Source organism: Oryzias latipes, chromosome 23 (assembly GCF_002234675.1).
Source record: "Oryzias latipes chromosome 23, ASM223467v1".
NCBI lineage: Eukaryota > Metazoa > Chordata > Actinopteri > Beloniformes > Adrianichthyidae > Oryzias > Oryzias latipes.
In genome coordinates this window covers 19,877,349-19,895,597 of record NC_019881.2, presented here as the reverse complement: position 1 = coordinate 19,895,597, position 18,249 = coordinate 19,877,349, and the positions used below count along the sequence as shown (strand labels likewise).

The 18,249-nt window shown below is 40.8% G+C and overlaps 1 protein-coding gene and 1 long non-coding RNA gene across 4 annotated transcripts in view; one reads left to right on the top strand and one right to left on the bottom strand.

Annotated features, from left to right (window-relative positions):
* Positions 1-18,249, bottom strand: part of LOC101162723 (ankyrin repeat and BTB/POZ domain-containing protein BTBD11-A) — a 185,132-nt gene that overhangs the window by 95,791 nt on the left and 71,092 nt on the right. The gene's annotated exons all lie outside the window — the stretch shown is intronic.
* Positions 1-18,249, top strand: part of LOC111946955 — a 126,944-nt gene that overhangs the window by 59,416 nt on the left and 49,279 nt on the right. The window contains exons 3-5 of one of the 2 annotated variants that reach the window (XR_002872806.1): positions 14,017-14,119; positions 14,197-16,137; positions 16,409-17,234. This is a non-coding gene — a long non-coding RNA (uncharacterized LOC111946955). Of the gene's footprint in view, positions 1-14,016; positions 14,120-14,196; positions 17,235-18,249 lie in introns of those variants that run through there. The other variant, XR_002872805.1, reaches the window with a different exon arrangement.

Sequence of the window (18,249 nt, the reverse complement as noted above, 5' to 3'; positions counted from 1 at the left end):
AGTTATTTGAGGGATTTGCTCTGTTTTGGCGGCTGCATGTGCGGTGTGCCCAGTGTGTGTTTTGTGCAGAGAGTGGGTGTTATGTAATGCCTCCACCCATTCGGGGTATGCTGGAGAAGATCAGTAAAAGCTTTAGATTCAGGACAAGAGGGCTAAGATTCGTCTAATGCAAAGATGTAGAAACCCTGGAAGTGAAACATTTACGCTCCAAGCAGGCAAACAGTGTCACAGCATTTGTCTTCATTTACTGCATGAGGATTGATATTCAGAGCAACGTTTAACAGTATTAGAGTGCTGTGAGTGACTGTAGCACGTGCTTTAACTTCGGAGGGATCGGAAAGACAGGGGAAGACTTGACACTTTAGGCAAATTAGAACAGATAAAAAAAGTGCTTTACATTCACAGTGCCATTGACCTATGCACACACACACTCACACACACTAATGGGGCTGACCTGTAACCACCAGGAGCAATGTAGTGTTCATTGTCTTTGATACAAACCTGCAGCTTTCTGATCAGAGGTTGACTGGTCTACCTCTGCACCACAGCTGTCCTCATGGCTTAAATATAATGTTTTTCTCCATTTTAGCTTCCACCCATTGTCTAAGGCTACGTTCACACCGCAGGCTGAAACGACCCAATTCCGATTTTTTTTTTGCCCCTATGCGACCTGCATCTAATCTTTTCATGACAGTCTGAACGGCACAGATCCGATCTTTTCAAATGCGACCCAGGCCACTTGGGTATGTGGTCCTGAATCAGATACGTATCCGGTCTTTTGAAATGCGACCGCCGTCTGAAGGGCCAGGCCACATGTATCCGACCCGTACGTCATTGATATGCTACAAACTTCCTCATTCTGCGATGAAGTAGGCGGAAATGAGAACATAAACATCAACCATGGCGGACGATGCCGCTGAGACCAGTCAGTGGAAGGGAAGCGAGGTCACCGATTGGATCAATATTTGAGGTGACATTTCCTTTCAGGCCAAACTCAAGGGCTCTTAACGCAAACCAGGGGTTTTTTGAAAACATTTCCAGCAAAATGGCCGAGCGTGGTGTTAAACCTTTCCCGCGATGACTTTTTTTCCTTTCCCACCGTGGTCAGAAGCGCAGGGCCGAAGGCGGATCCTCCTCTGGGGTTCACTTCCCCGTTCAGACCCTCAGATTCTCCAGGGCGGGTTAATAAAGACTCAATAGCAGTTCTCCTGGGGGAAACCTTCTTTTATTACCGTTTTCCTTCCTCTGTAACACATAACATGAATGCACCCCCACTGCCCCTCTCATTCCTTCCTGTGCTGCACATGCACTCTCCTCTCTCTTATACACGCGCGCGGCCCCAGCACATACACCTCCCCATTCCGCAACAGTGGGTCCTGACGATCCTGGCTCCATTGCCTTCTTAAAATGAGAAGATTGTAATTGTGCTGGCTCCTTTGTGAAAATAGATGTATTAATGCAAAAACAGCTCCGCTGTTGACAACACTGTTGTTGACATCCATTGTTAACGTTAGCTACTTCCGCAAACAACGATTGACGTTGTTCCCCGTTGAGTACTCTTCTGCGCATGCGGGTCACTTCGGGGTCATTTCACGGTCACACAGGAGATCACAGAAATTCGGATTTAATTGGAAATGTGAACGGCCTTGCAAAAAAATCGGATTTTCTCCAAAAATCGGAATTGAGCATCAAGCCCTGCAGTGTGAACGTAGCCTAAGTGACCCCCCCCCCCCACACACACACACACACACACACATACACATAAACACACAAGTGTTCTAAACAGGAAGTACCTGTTGGCTCCAAGAAGCCAAAATCCCATAGACCTCAGTCAATGACTATATCTAGTCATTCTATTGGTTAGAATAACCATTCTTGCTTTGATACATTTTTTCTTGATGATCCAATTTTTTACGATATTTTTCCTGTACTGCAAGTTATTAAATTTATAAACTGACCAATCATATGCCTCAATAAAAGTAGGCTGTGCCTGCTGGCCCCGACGTCCAACGTTCAAAATGTTTGTTTGACAGATTTGGTGAGCACGGCTTTCAGGTGGTAGGGGTGTAGACTTCCTAACCAGCTCACTCTTGATTGGTTGCCATGGGAATAACACCATATTGCAAAAAGAAAAAAAAAAGAGAGGCAACTGATTGATTTCATTTCATTGGAACCTGAAGTTTTCTATGGATGAGGTCACACTCAATTGATCCAGTTCTGACATACAGTGACGGTCCTGCAAGGGCCAATCAAATTATAATTTGGCTTCATGTTGTAAGGTATCTGAACTTTAAACATACGTTTCAGAACAGAGCAGCTTACTTTTGTTTTCTATTTGGAAAGATTTCCTCTTCGTTTACCACAACAGTAACAGCTGTGATCTTCTGATTGGTTTGTGACACCCCAACAACCTTTCAAAGTTTAGACAATGCCTTCCTTGTAAAGTGGAACCTTTTAGCACTTTAAAGGAAAAAATCAGATTACAGCTCCAGTTGGTCCCAATACATTCATCCGTGTGGGTTTATTAAAAAAGCAAATACTGTTTGAGTAGGTAAACATAGCAAAAGTAGATTGTTTTTTCCTCTCAGTATTGTGATTTGTAGTGTTTTTTTTTAACCTGTTTCTGTCTAAAAACGGTGAAGTCATAATCACAAACATCTCTGAACGTTTGCTTCATTTGATGCCTGGTCTTTTTCTCTTCTTTTAAGCCTAGCATGCATTCTCTCCTTTCAGTCTTAGTGATGAAATCTGATGTTTGAGCCTCAGTTCAGGAATTGCCCCATCAGTGGAAGGTTCTGCAGTTGAGACCTTCCACCTTTCATCACATCAGTGTTGAGCTTTGCGCCACGAAAACAGTAAAAAACGAAAGTTTGTTTGAATTGGGAAATACCGATGGCAGCAGACTCATACATATATTGTTACAAGGTGGTGAAAATGGTGCGCAGATGAAACTCTAAGCTGCAGCAGAAAGAAAAAAATGTAAAAGGAGCTCCACCCAGGTCTCCCTTTCCAGAAACCACACACTTGGCTGTTCCTGGACGTTTAGAACGTCTCTGTGCATCACGGCCTAAATCAGAGGATGAAGTCAGCAGCGAAGCGAAGCGGCCAGCCATCCTGTCCACTCTCTCAGCCAGAGCTTTGTGGCTTGTGCCAGGCACATTCAGTCGTGAAAAGAAGGGCAGCAGAGCAGCTGCACCCTGAGAGAAGAGCTGCTGTTTATGGACATGCGTTCCTCCAGCTGACCCAGCTTCCTAATTGGATAGCATTACATAACATGCACTTAAAGAAAAACACAGCGGGCATGCTCTGGAGGGTGTGCAGCCGTTGGAGGTGAGCAGAGAGATTTTAAGACCCAGATGACAAAGGAGAGAAAATTTGTTTTTGTTTTTTTTTTCTCTATCTCTGAATGATGAATCTGCAATGCAGCAACACAGATTCTTAAATTTGATGCTTTCAAGCCTGATTGCGTCTCACTTTTAATTGCTCTCTGTGAATCCCCTCAGAGGCCACTGGATATTATTCCTGCCAGCAGCAGGTGCTTAATCTTTCAGAGGATTTCACAAATGGGGCTGTTCCAGTGTGGAGTTTGCATGCAGTTTTTTTACTGAGCATTAATTTCATGGTTATATTTAACAAAAACACATTTGGAGCAGAATTTTCTTTTGGATGCACAACATGTCCTTAAAATTCCATCCATCCATCTTCAGAACCTGCCAAATCCCTTTTGGGGTCATGGGGTTGCTGGAGCCTATCCCAGCTACTGTTGGGCAAAGGTGGGGTTAACCCTAAACAGGGTGACACAAACACACATGGACATCTAGGGACAATGTAGAGACACTAATTCATCTATAAAACATGTTTTTAGACTGTGGGAGGAAACCGGAGCACTCAAAGAAAACCCACATAAACACAACGTGAACGTGCAAACTCCACACAGAAAGGTCCTAGCCGGGATTTGAACCAGGAATTCATCATTGAGGCACAGCACTGGCCACTACACTACTGTGCAGCCGGCATTTACAATTTAATACAAATGTATATACCTAGACAAGCCCCAAGTTATGAATATTCAAGCTAGTTTGTTCACAATGTAACTATGACAGTAAGAACCGCCCCATCCAGGAAGAGTCTACGCTGCCAGCTCCGCCCCCAGGCTAACACACACGCCCACTTTTTCCGTGGAGCTAGCGGGGATCAGCAAAAACGCTTTTATTTTCAGTGCACAATATTCACATCCATCTAAAAAGTTTGGATGTTGTTTGTTTTCATGGGCCAAACGCCGACACGCTGCCAAGGCCGACTCTAGGATGACATCATGGAGTGGGCGGCACCCAAAAGCAGCGAAAGCCCAAGCCTCAGAGATTGTTTCGTCTCACTAAAATGAACTGAGAAAATATCAAATAATTCATTAAAAAATCATTCTTTAGTGTGCTAAAAGTAAAATATCCCATATATAGACATAGTTTACTCTGAAAAGCTTGAGAAAAGTTTGTTTGTCCTTTGTAAAAGCTTAAAATCCTTTAAAACATTGTGATGTTTGAGGGATAAAAATCTTGAGTATGTTTTATGAAGATTTCTGACCACCATCACCCTGCCAACGCCTATTTGCTTGTATTTCAAAAATTCTGTTAAATTGACTCCAGATGTAGAAACTTCCTCTTTGGTCTCATCGTTTTGGAGGATATTTGTCCGGACGTTTGGGGGAAAAAGCCATTTTCTTGAACTTTCCCATGATTCTGTCCAAAAGTATTTTTCTGACTGTTAGAAAGGTCTTCTTTCCACGTACGTCTGACTTATTTTGGACCTCCTGGGGGAGTCCTTGTTTTCATGTTGGAGTCATTTCTGTCGGTCACCTCTGAGAAGGTTTCCCACTGTTCCAATCTTTCTCCATTTATGGGTAATGGCTTTCACCAGGGTTCTCTGGAGTCTAAAAATAGCTTTGTTGCCCTCTTGGACTAAACATGTCAGTGTTTTTCTTTTCTTTTTTTTTTTTTTTTTTTAAACCTTCAGTCATAAGATTGGAACAAAAAAACCCCATTTGGACTAATTCCAGAAGAGTCACGGCACAAAATCTGTGCCAAACCAAGCTGCGCCTGGACCACACTGTCACCACATCCACCACAAAGCAGGTGGCGCTGTTTAGTCCATCTCTCAGCTTTGTGTTTCTGCAAAGATTTCATCATTGGTTTAATCAATTTGAAGTCAGTGGGTCTAAATTTCTTCAAGAAACCTTTATTGACTCAGTTTTCTCTAAATGGACAAAAACTAATTTTATCGAGTGTGAAAACAAAGAAAATGTCGAGTATAGTTTTAGGTGATCAAGTTTCATCGTACGATAACTGCTTGAGTATCAGTCTGGTGAGAGCGCAGAGGTTTCCATGGAGACCTGTTGCAGTGTTTTCCCTCTCAGCTGTTGCTCCATCGTAACCCTCTGCATCTGGTCCTGGGTTTTCTCCAAACCTGCCCTCAGATCTGTTTTCATTTTCATTTCTTTTTGCTTGTTTTTTTTTTTACATCCAGAACTTTCTTCCCGGTAACCGCCACCATCTGTTCAGTCGCAGGTTAGCAGCTCCAGAGACCGTATCCTGCCCCAAGCAGAGAAAACCAAAAAACACAGAGGTTTCCCGCTTTAGCTTAGGAAATACATGAAAATAACGATTGGCATGTAAGCAGGCCCTTTGTTAACATTTATATTTGATTAAAACATTAAAAAAAAGTCATTGATCTCTTTAATTTACTCAAGTCTACAGTTGAATTTTCTTTCCTAATTGTTAATATTTAAAAACACTGAAGAGTTTTTCCAACTTTCCAACTCTTCTTTTGTTCTTGGACTTGGTTGTTCCAGGAATGATTCTCGTCGTTCCAGGTTCTCCTCGTGTCTGGTTAATATGAGGTTCTTTAAGGCCTTAAAGCTGCAAAAAGAGTTTTGACTCTTAAAATGAAACATTTCAGTACTTTGGTTGGTTTTTAAATTCATGAGAATTTTCACATCTGCACATGTCCGACAGTGATTAGGTCCGCCTGCAGGACTGAGGCTAAATTTAGGCCTTCCAGGTGAATACGGCCGAAAAATGGGCAAACCTGTACGCAACTGAAGTATCAAAAGCCCTCTGTGAGCCCGTAGAATGAAAACATCCATGCACGTTTTTGTCTGTGGCCGACAGGTGGTAGGGCACACTTCAACAACACGTAAGGGTGAAGTAGGTGAGACGCAGGTGTGCCGTACAGATTTTTGTTTTGTTCAGCCCCCAAATCCTGCACAAGGAGCCCATTGTTTATGGGATAAGTGTGCACTCCTGGCAGTGCAGCCTGACTGTTAGAAAGGAGGACATTAGTACAGGTGCATGTGACTAAGGCTTTACCAAAAGTAATAAATATAATGAAGATATTGCAGTTCATCTGCTATTAAAAGAGAAGTAATTACCTTTACTCGTAAGGCCAATCAGGTTAAAACATCTTTTCCAGTTTCTAGGGTACCATCTGTGTGATATTTACATTTGTCAAAACATGAGACCAAAATATTCACACACAAAAATCCAGAGTGGGTTTTGTGCAGCTCTGTGTTTTGTAGTTTCCTCTGTAAGTCGTCAGCTTTGCTGGTTTTTGGTCCCGCTGCGAGAACGCTGGCGCGTCTTATATAATGCTGAGCAAGCTGCCAGGTGAATTAGAGGCCGACGCTTGACGAGGAAAATGTTTATGGAGCTACGCCTCCAACAGACCCCCCCCACACACACGCTGGCCCGCAGAGAGAGGCGTCCTCAGCAGGGGTCAGGCCAGGTCGCCACTCCGAGGAGCCGGAATTTACCTACAAGCTTCCTTCCTCGACTCCTTCCAGACGGAGGGAAGGAGGCGGGATTCCTTCCGATTTCTGCCGCAGGCTGGAGAGGAACGGTCCATGAAAGACAGAAGAGGGAAGTAAAACTTGCTCGGAAGGTTTTATCCGGAGGGACCCCTGGCTTTATTTTTTAGGAAGAAAACAGTCAGTTTTCCAGAAGATCAATACCAAAATGATCACGGGCAGCTGTTTCCACACAGTGAAGTTCTCTGCCAGGAAGCCTTTGGTCCTGTCACTCCGCTGGATCCTCGCTTGACATGCAGTTGGTAAACAGCAGCAGCCTGAGCGCTCTGCAGCTCAAACCCCCCAGGAACTGATTCTGCACACTTTGGTTTCAAAACAAAAAATGATCCAAATCGGCGTGTCTTCTCAATGTCTGAAAATCTCCAATCCTTGCAGTCTAAACACCAGACCGGGGGGGGGATTTTTGGGGCCTGGGTTGAGGCTCCCTGCGCCCCTTTGAGCTCTGATTAGAACGGATCTGACAGGAAAACGTGTATGTGTTGGAGATAACAGCTCAGCATGTCGAGATTAAAGCAGATTTGTTTGCCACAGAGGGAATTCCAGAAACTTTACAGACACACAATGCCAAAAAAAATCAAACATTTATAATAAATGGGACGTAAAAACAAGGAAGAGTGGAGAAAAGGGAGAGAAATGGAGCAACATGTCAAACAGAGGCATCAAAAGAAAGAAACACTAGAATAATAATCAGCTCTTGCTAACAAGGCCAAGATTCTTTACTCCTTCCTAAAGTTTCCCAAATCCAGTAACTTCAGCTCTACTGGTCACTTTCTCTGTGTGTTTGTGTTTATTTTTGGTTATTTTCTTGATTTGCATCATATGCCTCAGAGAAAGGAAAATTCGGATTCTCACGTGTTACAATCCCAGCATTTGACAAAGAAACTACTCTTACTTTTAACAAAGGATGTTTGAATAAAACAGGCTTCCTAATTAAGATAAAACACTTGAGATTACCTTTCAGAACAAAAACTGTTAGAAATAGAATCTTTGATTCTTCTTTCATCACGTCCATGAAATGTTAATAATATCTTCACTTAACGTAACAAATAGAAGAATTCATAAACTTTAGCTCCTTTTACATCCGAGCTTTAGCTCCAATATTGACATTCTTTCAGTTATCATAAGTCTTCAACCGTTTGCACAATTATCATAATTTCAGGAGTCTGAAGCAGAGAAAAGTAGACTTTGAATTAAAATGCAACACTTTACAACATTTGTGTTTAAGTGATCCATAAAAATCAGCTGATTCTGAAAAGTGGCTTTGTAGCGGTATATCGGCGTAGAGCTACTTTTGTCAAGGAACGCGTGTTTTCTAGGTGTTGCCAGAGACATCTCTGGTGTTTAAGGGTTAGATTTCTGTTTGACAAAGCAGAGGAAGAGCAAATCAAGCTTTCAAAGTACAGTGGTCCCTCGTTTATTCCAGGAGTTACGTTCTAAAAATGACCCACAATAGACAAAACCCACTAAGTAGTTCACTTTATTTTTTAACAATATTTCGAGATGTTTTAAGGCTGTAAAACTTCTCACTACAGAAAAGAACATTTTCACATGTTTCTCTCTTATTTAAACTCTCAGTCAAGCCTTTGTAGAGAAATGAGTCCAGTCTTATAGAATAAAAAAACAAAGATCTGATTGTGATCAAAGATTTGTAAGAATTTGGCAAACTGACCAATCTGACAGACACAAATCAGAGGAAGTTTGAAGGAGCGCTAAACGGCGGTGAAGCTACTGGGGAGCAAGCTTTGCCCCCCCACCTGCCCCCAATCTCTGACTCAATGTAAATCCTCAGTACAAGCTTCATTAAATAAATCAAACTGTTTGAGATGAGCGACTTTGGGAGTCTTTCAGGCAGACTACTCTAGCAGTGTTTTCCTCGGTTGCTCCCCTAGGGCGGTTCAGTTAATCAACTCACCTGGTCAGCGTCCAATTTAAGTCCAGGTGTCCAGGTCTGCAAGCCCTGCGTTCGTCGCCCCACCCTCCTCCCCGGCTTCTACCTGTGAGCTCCGTTAGTGTTAGTTATTACCCAAAAGCTTTATGGAACTCTTGTCTCATGGAATTGTACGGAGCCTTATGCCAAAACTAAATATTTTTACTGCATGAGTTGTCTGACTGAAATACGTCTTTTTGATCCTTTCACTTCCACTCTGCTCTTCTCATTTGCCACGCCTTCCAAAGCCCCGCCCATAGAAGAATGTTCTAGCTCCGCCCCTGGCACTCAATATTATTTAAGGATGGAAAAACACCAAATGCAAACAACTAGATAATGCTCTATAACCGCTCCCCAACAGATATTCTTCCACAGTTAAATGGACACAATTTGGGGTGCTAGTGGTCTGGATTTTGTTTTCGGTTGGATGATGATCTCATGGAGCACGCTTATATTTCAAGCTCATTCTTGGTCCAGTTCCAATACGTTGTTTTAATGACGAGTTGGATTTTGTTTTTCTGGAATTTTTACATAAAAACTTCAGTTCTTGTCTTTAAAATAAAGTTCGTCGCAGAAGTTTGATGAACCCTGACCCTGTATATCCACCAGCCATTGAAAGTAAAAGCTACATTTACATAATGGAGGCAAACGTTTTAAGATGGACATGCCAATCATCTCCTAATTGAGGAAAATGAGGCCAAACACTGAGCTATTCGGTGACACATCTTTTATGTTTGTTCCATCCATTCTCCTCGTTTTTTTCCATCCATTGTGTTCTCCTCCTTGAGGTTCATTTGAACATCTGAGCCTCAGACAATGATGGGTGAACTGGAAAAAAAAAACTCAGAGGATTTATAAAGCTCTCCGACTTTATCAGCCATGCTACCAGAAAAGATAATCGTAATACAGAGATAAAAAAATGCCAAAAGCAATAAAAGTTGTGGCGGAAAATCGCTTTGATTGATGGAATATGATGAGCTGCGCAATTTACAGGGTTCATCAGACACTTCACGCCAAAGAAGGTAATGTCAGGCAACTTAATATCCCGAATTGTGGTTTCGGAAAACAAATGGGAGCATCTGATATTGCCAAATGAAATGTCAGGGATGGGATGAGACCTGTGGTGGTGGTTATTAAGCATGAATAATTAACAGAGAGGCTGACAGGTGTGGAATAACAGAGTGCGATAACCAACCCAACGGAGAGCGTGAGAGGAAAATGAGACGGGCTCGTACGCACACAGCCTTCATGTGACACGCTGCTGACTTTTCATTTTCTCACTATGATTTAACACACCAGGTCTTGTACCGGGCGTAAAATGGTTCTCGGGGAAACCAGAGCAAAGCTACTTTTTTTGTTTTTAAATCACAGCCTCAACAAAAACACTTAAAAGTTAGTTCTCTCTAGCAATGCTCACATCAGTACTTGCTTATAAACCGAGGTTTATTATTTAATGTTTGTTCATTTTCCTTTTTTTATAGGTCTTCACATGCACTCCTAATCTAATAAATTGTATTTAAAGTCAGTCTTTACCACAATTAGTTAAATAAAAAAGCCATTTAATTAAAAAAGTTCTCCACCTAAAATGAGTAAACTGGTGTTTTTTAACTCTAAGACTTTTTCAAGGATCTTTTAGTGTCTGAAACCATAAAGCTCCACATTGTAGAAGCTCTGACCAATCTGCAGCTCCACAAACAGCAGGTTTGGGGGCTTCTGACGTCCTTCTGTCACCACCGGCTTCTAGGTTTTCAGCTTGTGCAGCAGTAAGTCCACCCTGGGATCACAGCAGGCAGACAGGCTTTCTCTCCTAACAAGCAGCACTAAGCCTCAGGTACCCATAACCCTGTTTGCCCTCAGACTCTGCAGAGCTGCTGCATGACAGAGAGTCAGCCAATGTCCACGCCACACCAGCTTATTTGTCTTTATTTCCAAGGGTTAACAAAGGAAACCAGTGGTTTACAAGCCTGTCTTGTCTGCACAAACAACCCGTCATTAAAGCAGAATGATTAGTGTTCCTTGGTTGGTTTTTGAAGTGGATAAGTGCGGCCTTATGTAAAACAAATTTACTTCAAGTCTTGCTCCATTCAGAGATGCAACAGAATAACTGACAAGGCCGTTCAAGTCGATTGAATTCTGCCAGATAGCAGCTAATTAACAATCAGCACTCTTTTGTACAATAATCCGATAAGGAGGTCGCTGCTAATCCTGCTATTCCACAAATAAAAACCACTGCAGTCACTCAATGACCAGGAACCTGCACTCTCTGAAAGTTACATGCCATGAAATTGTTCTGACATTTCCCGACTCAAAATGAAATTTCTTTCTTTTCAGACTGTCTGCTATTTTGGCTGCAATAGAAGTGAACTGTGTAACAAATGTTCAGTTATAGGAATTTTAAAAGAACATTTTATTACTTACCAAAAAATGTGAATAATTATGATTACTTATACCCCAAAAAAATGAATATTGTTTAATTTTATGTTAAAAAAAAGGGAAAACAAAATCCTGTGCTGCCGTGCTGATGCCACAGAAACAAGCAAGACAATCTGGAATTGTTAAGTACAATACAAGTGATTGACAAGTCTGAAACAAAATTTAGCACTAAAAACCCTCCTCCCCCCTCTTTTTATACAGTATGGTGGGTAATACCGTGTACGGTATCAGTACCCATCTCTAGTGCAGACATAGCTAAAGCAATATATAGAATTTGTTAGTTCAAACTGACAGTTTTTTATGCTTTACTGTCAATCACCCCTAAAACCAATAGTGTACCGATGCAGACGTTTTGTTTTGGTCACAGTTAGCATTGAGGCTAACACAAATCACTTCATATTCAAACTCAGATAGGCTAACATTCGAACACAGACAGATAAAACAATTTAAAAGACGCTGGCTTGCTGCTTTTTAATGCAAAAACAAGCAAATCCGAATTGCTTCCTCCGGCCCTTACATTTATCCGTCCAAGCGGACTGATATGGAAAAAATAGTGTCTTCAAATTTGGATGTTAATACCACTTGATGACATCATCAATGGTCGACGGTCATCTACATTACAGCGTAGCTGCCAGCGCTTGGAAACTATATATTAACATTGGTTTTATAACTTTAAAAAGTCACACAAATGTAAACTTCTGTGCTTTAAGAACTGCAACTAGATATGTGGGATTAATAAAGTTCGTATCTATCTTTAGAGCACCTCCACAAGAAGAAGCACGTTTCTCGATGCAGATCCCCCTTTGGCGGAGGAACAGCCATCCCAAAGTTGCAACGGCTCCTCCTTAAAAAAAAACCTTTTGGACTCCACTACAGCTTCAAACACCTCAGCAAGTGGAGCCATAGGGAAGAGCCATAGGGGTAGGGAAGCAATTCGGATCCAGCCTTTTGAAATTTTGTTGCTTATCATAAGCTGGTAATGGTTCACCCCCTAAAGCGAAGAGTGGGAATGGCATTGTGGTGTTTTGAACAGAGGCTGCAGTTCCACTTTTGAAACACTAGTGGCCACTGTTTTTGTAAAAATGACACATTCTGCTTTAAGTGTAAATTAAAATGTGGGTGGCCATGGTGCAGCGGTAGGGCGGTCAACCCATGATTGTAATATTGCAGGTCCGATTCCCGCCTTGCACGCCCATGAGTCGATGTGTCCTTGGGCAAGACACTGTGCTGTACCCCACCTTGTCTCTGGTGGTAGGTTGGCGCCAGTGTTCAGTAGCGTAGCCCCCAGTGTGTGAATGTGTGTGTGACTGTGACTGTAAAGCGCTTTGGGCCTTGTAGGTAGAAAAGCACTATATAAATATACACCATTTACCATTTTACCATAAAAAAAGAACAGTTTACGTACAAAGAACCAAGTATCATTTAGCTAAGTGTACATCTAAAATGAGCGTTTAATTCAGCATTTTCTTTTGTAGTTATCTCCCTGCACTGAAGTTTATTCCTTCAAGTAGCAGCAGGATTACACAGACGTACTGCCATGGACGGCTGCAGGAGGAAGGAGCACAGACTCATAAAGACATGTCGGATCCAGGGCCAGTAGGCCTAAGGGGAAGGGAGAAGAGCCCCGTGGAGTGGCAGGGATTCCCCCATAATGTGTGACCGTAACTGTGGCTGACAGGAGCCACTGAAGCCGGGGCAGTTCAGGACACCAATGCTTTTACTTTTCCCTCCGCCATCAGCAGGAGTTACATCTGGTGGCACCTCAGGCCATCCCTGCCTGCAGAAAACCTTCACCTCTGCCAAGAAAATCTTTCAAAAGTTTGCAACTTTACTGCTGTGAGCCTCAGCACTTTTATGAAGCACTTTAGAAAGAAAATCGGGTTTTAAAGACGCTGTCAACAAACTGCCATCGTTTGATATCGTTGCTGTGATATTGCAGTCTCTGGGAGGAAGGGCAAAACTAATCAGCACTTTTCAAAGAATAGTTTTGAGTGACGTGAGTTTCATTTTTATTGATGGTGTGTCGGCCAAGCGCCAAACGCAAAACAAACCGATATATTTGTTAATCAAACGAGCCATTTTCTGAGCTGACCTACAGAAACCATCAGGTTTGGGTGTCTGGCTTAAGACTTGACATTAGTTTTCTAACCTAACTTAGTTTCTTTCTATCCTCTGCAAATTAGTTACAAACTCCCCCAACAATCTGCTTAACTGCCAAATTTGTTGAATAGTGTAATTCAGAACTTTTACATTTGTACACTGAACGTTTAGTTAGTTTACTTCAATAAAATGTTACTTTATGGGACAAAACGGCATAGTGTTGTAAAACAAGTCATTAAAAACGAATATGTGTAATAATATGTAAAGTTTTATCACATTATTGGGTAAAAATGAAATAGAAAAGACAAAAAAAAAACAACATATATCTTTCAATATCAGAGGTGGATAAAGTCACCAAAAATGTACTCAAGTAGGAAGACATTTACTTTAAAATGAAGTTACTTAAGTTGAAGTGAAAAGTCATCGAAACACGTAAAAGAAAAGTCACAGTTAAAAAATTACTAAAGTAGTAATAGATTAAACTCATTTAATTGTGTTTTTTCATCAATTAAAATTCCAGTATTTTCTGATATTTAGTTAGAAATTGGACATTTTTTTAAACTGTTGTCATCCACTTGTTTCTATTAGTCACAACAAGGCTTTGGCTGATGGATAGAACAAATTTCTGCTGACATTTCAGTCTATTTTGCTTTATCTTATTTAAGATTTTGCATCCAAATCCTTCTTCTTTTCCCAGTTCTGTATTGTCCATCTAGACCCTGGAGCAGACGCGCTGCAGCTTCGGTGGACTGAATCACAGCTGTCCAGCAGACGCCGTCACTCCTGTGCTCGGCTGGCAGGTACAGTTCCGAAGACGGATGAACTGTGAAAGAGAGGCCGAGTTGAACGGTGCGGTCGATGTGTGTTTTTTCTCCAGGCGGTGCACACCCCAGCCGGATGGACGGAATGATTTCTGACATCACAACTAGCCCAAAATCCATAAGCGGGCCTGTTTCCTCTGTGGTCATCTCGGTGCAGAGGCTCATTCTCACTGCTGATTATCAGCCAACGCCGCGGCGGCGGGGTCGAGCTCAGGTTAATTGCACGCTTCAAGGCGAGGTCTTATGCAATAATTATGTTTATTTCTAGCTTGTATACAAAAAGAATAAAACATCTATGAATTGTTGTGCGACTGAGTTTCACAGATGGCCAAGACGGTTTAAAATGAAGCATCTCTGAGCTTGATTTGGTTGTAATTACTGACAGCGGGTGTTTTGAACCATTCTGATAAGTCGAGGGGAAACTCCACACACAAACACAAATAAGCCAGTATATTTGGGGCAAAACCCATCTGGGCCAACACTGAAGCAGAACAAATTATGCAAACGAAGCTATAAAAGATTCATTTAAGTTGAGCAGCAAATAGAAATGAGTCATTTGTACCTGGCACAAATGCAAAAGTGTGTCTGCATTTTAAAGAACTCAAAATACTGCAGGGTGACAATGAAACCCTCACTTCTGAACACTTTAGCATAGCTGAACCTCCGGAATCACACTTATTACAAAATATGAGAACATGCCGTGACGTTCCAGAGGTTTAAACCAAGAAAAAGACCAAATGTTTGAAATAAAATCATGTTTTTAGGAATATTTGCTCTTTTTTAACTAAAAAAAAGGTTTAGGGTTCAATTCGAAAGTCGTCCCTATAAACAAACGATTGAAAAATGTTACACATATTTAAAAACTGCATCTAATTTGTTTATGAGGAGTTTGAATGATCATAAAAACAAAATATAAGGTGCTTAAAACTTTGCTGCTTTCTAAAAAAAGAAAGTGCTAAATTGAAAATTGAAAAATGTTTCAATTTTAAATATGCAACTTTAATCTAAAGATTTTTTTTTAATCTGAAATGGAATTTTTGATACAGAACTGCTTTTAGTTTTACTGAATAGAATTTTTGGTTTTATGAATGTTATTTCCATTCATAATTATACAATTCTTTTGAAATTAAGAAAACTGTTTTGTATGTAAGAGTTAAAATTTAAATCAGAAATTATTATAGTGAATCAGAAAATCATGTAAAAATAAACAAAGAAAAACCTTCATAAATCTGAATATAGTGGATAAAAAAGCTGGGGATGATCATTGACAAAATAAAAACTGAAATGAAGTTTTTATTCTCTTACATAATAAGTCATGTCAGTGGACAGACAAATTCAGGATTTCTTGTTTTTTAAGGAAGTAGTCTGACACTTCCAGCAGTTTGGTTTAAGTTGTTTTTATTATTTTTTGTAAACATATTTTTGTTGAAGATGTAAATAAAGGAAAATAAATCAAAAAATCATCACAAAATTAAATATTATTTCATGCTTTCATGTTTTATAGCTTTAGAAAAGTTTAAAGATGCAGCTGGATAAAACTTTGTCTATGATGCTGTGGCCAGCAGAGGGCGCAGTGGATCACATCCTGTTTGGTGTTTTGTTTATTTTTCATAATAAACAAAGTTAAATTCCTGTTATAAGTATTAGATATCACTGAAGGGTTTAGTTCTATTTTGTCATAAAAGTTGTCGGGAAGACGTTTCTGTACCCTTTTTGTGCCATCTGACTTTCCATCCAATCAAGGCTGCTAGCAATGCTAAGATAAATGTTTGGCTAAGGTTTTAGCTTTTTAGGTTGCTACTTAGCGCGTATGCTATAATTCAAATGAATGCCACATAAATTCTTTATTTTACGTGTTTTGCTTGTCATTTGTGCCAGAAGTGCACTGTTATACACATTTTTAACGTAATATTTTTGAGCTAAATGTTAACATTAGCATGCTAATCAGTCATGTGACCACCTCATCCTGCTGCTGCTAAAGCCTCCAAGATCTCCTGGTAAATGTAAACATTAACTTCTTGGACTGATTTTATGAATTTTGTTTTTTTATTTTCTACTCTTATCTATTGATGCAAATATTCATCAGACCACCTTTGCTCCATTACTTTAATTTAAGCATCTACATAAAAACAAAAAATAAATAATTTTTTTACAGAACCGGTGGATAAAGCTCCATTTTTATGGCTCAGATGTGTATTAATTTAATGGAGCATCTCACTGTCATCGTGATTTAAGATAATAAATGATATTTCTGTACTTTTTAATCAGATTTTGCTAAGGAAAGCAAATGACGGACTGGACGCCATGTTGTTTCTGATCACATCTGCTGGAACAACTTTTTATGGTGAAGATCATCGCAGCACCTCTTCAGCCAACAGAGAGGTCAGTTAAAGCTTCTGCTAAAAATATTGAATTGGGGGAAACATGTGTTTGTTTGCCAGGGATCGCTGGTTCCACCTATTCCAGCATGTTTGATCGATACAAATTCATATAATTGTTGTTCACAGAAACGTGTTGGTCGTCTCATTATTTGTGAGATACAAACTTTTGTTTTCGCCGGTTGGTTTGTGATGTGCAGCTGGATGAAGCTCAGCTCAGTCACAAATCAATATAAAAAATAAAAACCAGCACAGTGTTCACCTGGAAATATAGACTTCACATTTTGTCACTTTATCCTGCAGCTCAAATACTCATGAAAAGATAAATTATTGTGTTGTTGCGATACAATGGCAAAGACTGGAACACATTCAGACAAAATATTTTGGTCATTTACCCGTGATTATACTCTTTTTAATCAAAAAAAAAACCTGTGTCGTTTTCTAAAACATAGTTTCTGCAGAGTGGCAGGACTTTATGACATTAGAAATTTGCTTTTGCGTTATGGGAACAGAGCAACACCGCCCCTTCCCTTCTGCATTGCAGAGATCTCTCTGTTGCACACTCTCCTGCTAGCTTACAGCCCCTCACACCCCCAAGCTAGCATTAGCAGTGCAACAGAAATGGTGTTCAATGTCAGAGCTACCCAGCAGTACAGCTTAGATTCAGATACCAACTCAGACGAGGAAAATTAAGACGTACATGGATCTATCTGCATATTTTCTACATCACTAATACAATTTAATCAAATTTAAAGCCTAATTTTATTAACTTATGTCCTCCATCATCAGAAAAAAAACTACGAAAACATTAAAAACACCAAAAACTCAATTTTCCTTGTCTTTAAGATTCAAATATTTGCCTTTGACTGTATTCTGCAAATTTGCCACTAGGTGTCCTGCACTGGCATTCACCTTTATGTTCTGCAGTTAAACTAAATCTGTGGTGATATATTTTTTTGGTGTCAGCCACAGTGATTAGTTCTCCTTCGAATGAATGACTTTCTGATCACTGAGATGGGACAGGTCAGAGTTTATTGACCTCATTGTCAGTCAGAAGACTCAGTCATGACTCTCAGAGGCAGAGAATCCTCATTAATCCCCGAGCCGCTGCACCACAGCCGTCTAATTCATTGCAAGGCACACACAAGATCCCTCATTCCTTCCTTCGGAGAGCAGCAACAGTGATGCTGATCACTTTGATGCACTGCAGATACGCCAAGCAATCAGAGGTAATGGCCTTCTTTTATTCTCCTAGCACTTGTTTGTTTATTCGTTTTGTTTTTCCGTCAAGTATTCTGTCGTGATCCAAACGTGAAGGGGTGGGGGTGGGGGTGGGGGGGGGGACTGCGACAAATTCTAATTCAGCCCCCTGCATCAGCGCCTCTCTCCAATTGATCCTCTATCTCTCAGCTGCCTTATCTGCCGGTTCGCTTGTCTGAAAAGTGAAAAAAGCTGCTTTAGTATCCGAGGATAATGCAGAGAATGGAAAAGCTAAGAGGTGCAATCAGAGGAGGAGGAGAGACTCTGATGGGGAACCAAGAAGTTTAAGCTTCATGGGCAACGGTTGGATTCAAACCAGCAGGAGGCTTTTCTTTATCACGGTGCAAAGTCTGAGATGAAGATGAAATGCGTCTTCTCGCAGCTGCCGTAAACATCTGCTGCTGGGTGGCTGAGGGGCCATTTGAAATGAGCTTCATGTTTTATTTTTTAACCAATCATCCACTTCACAAG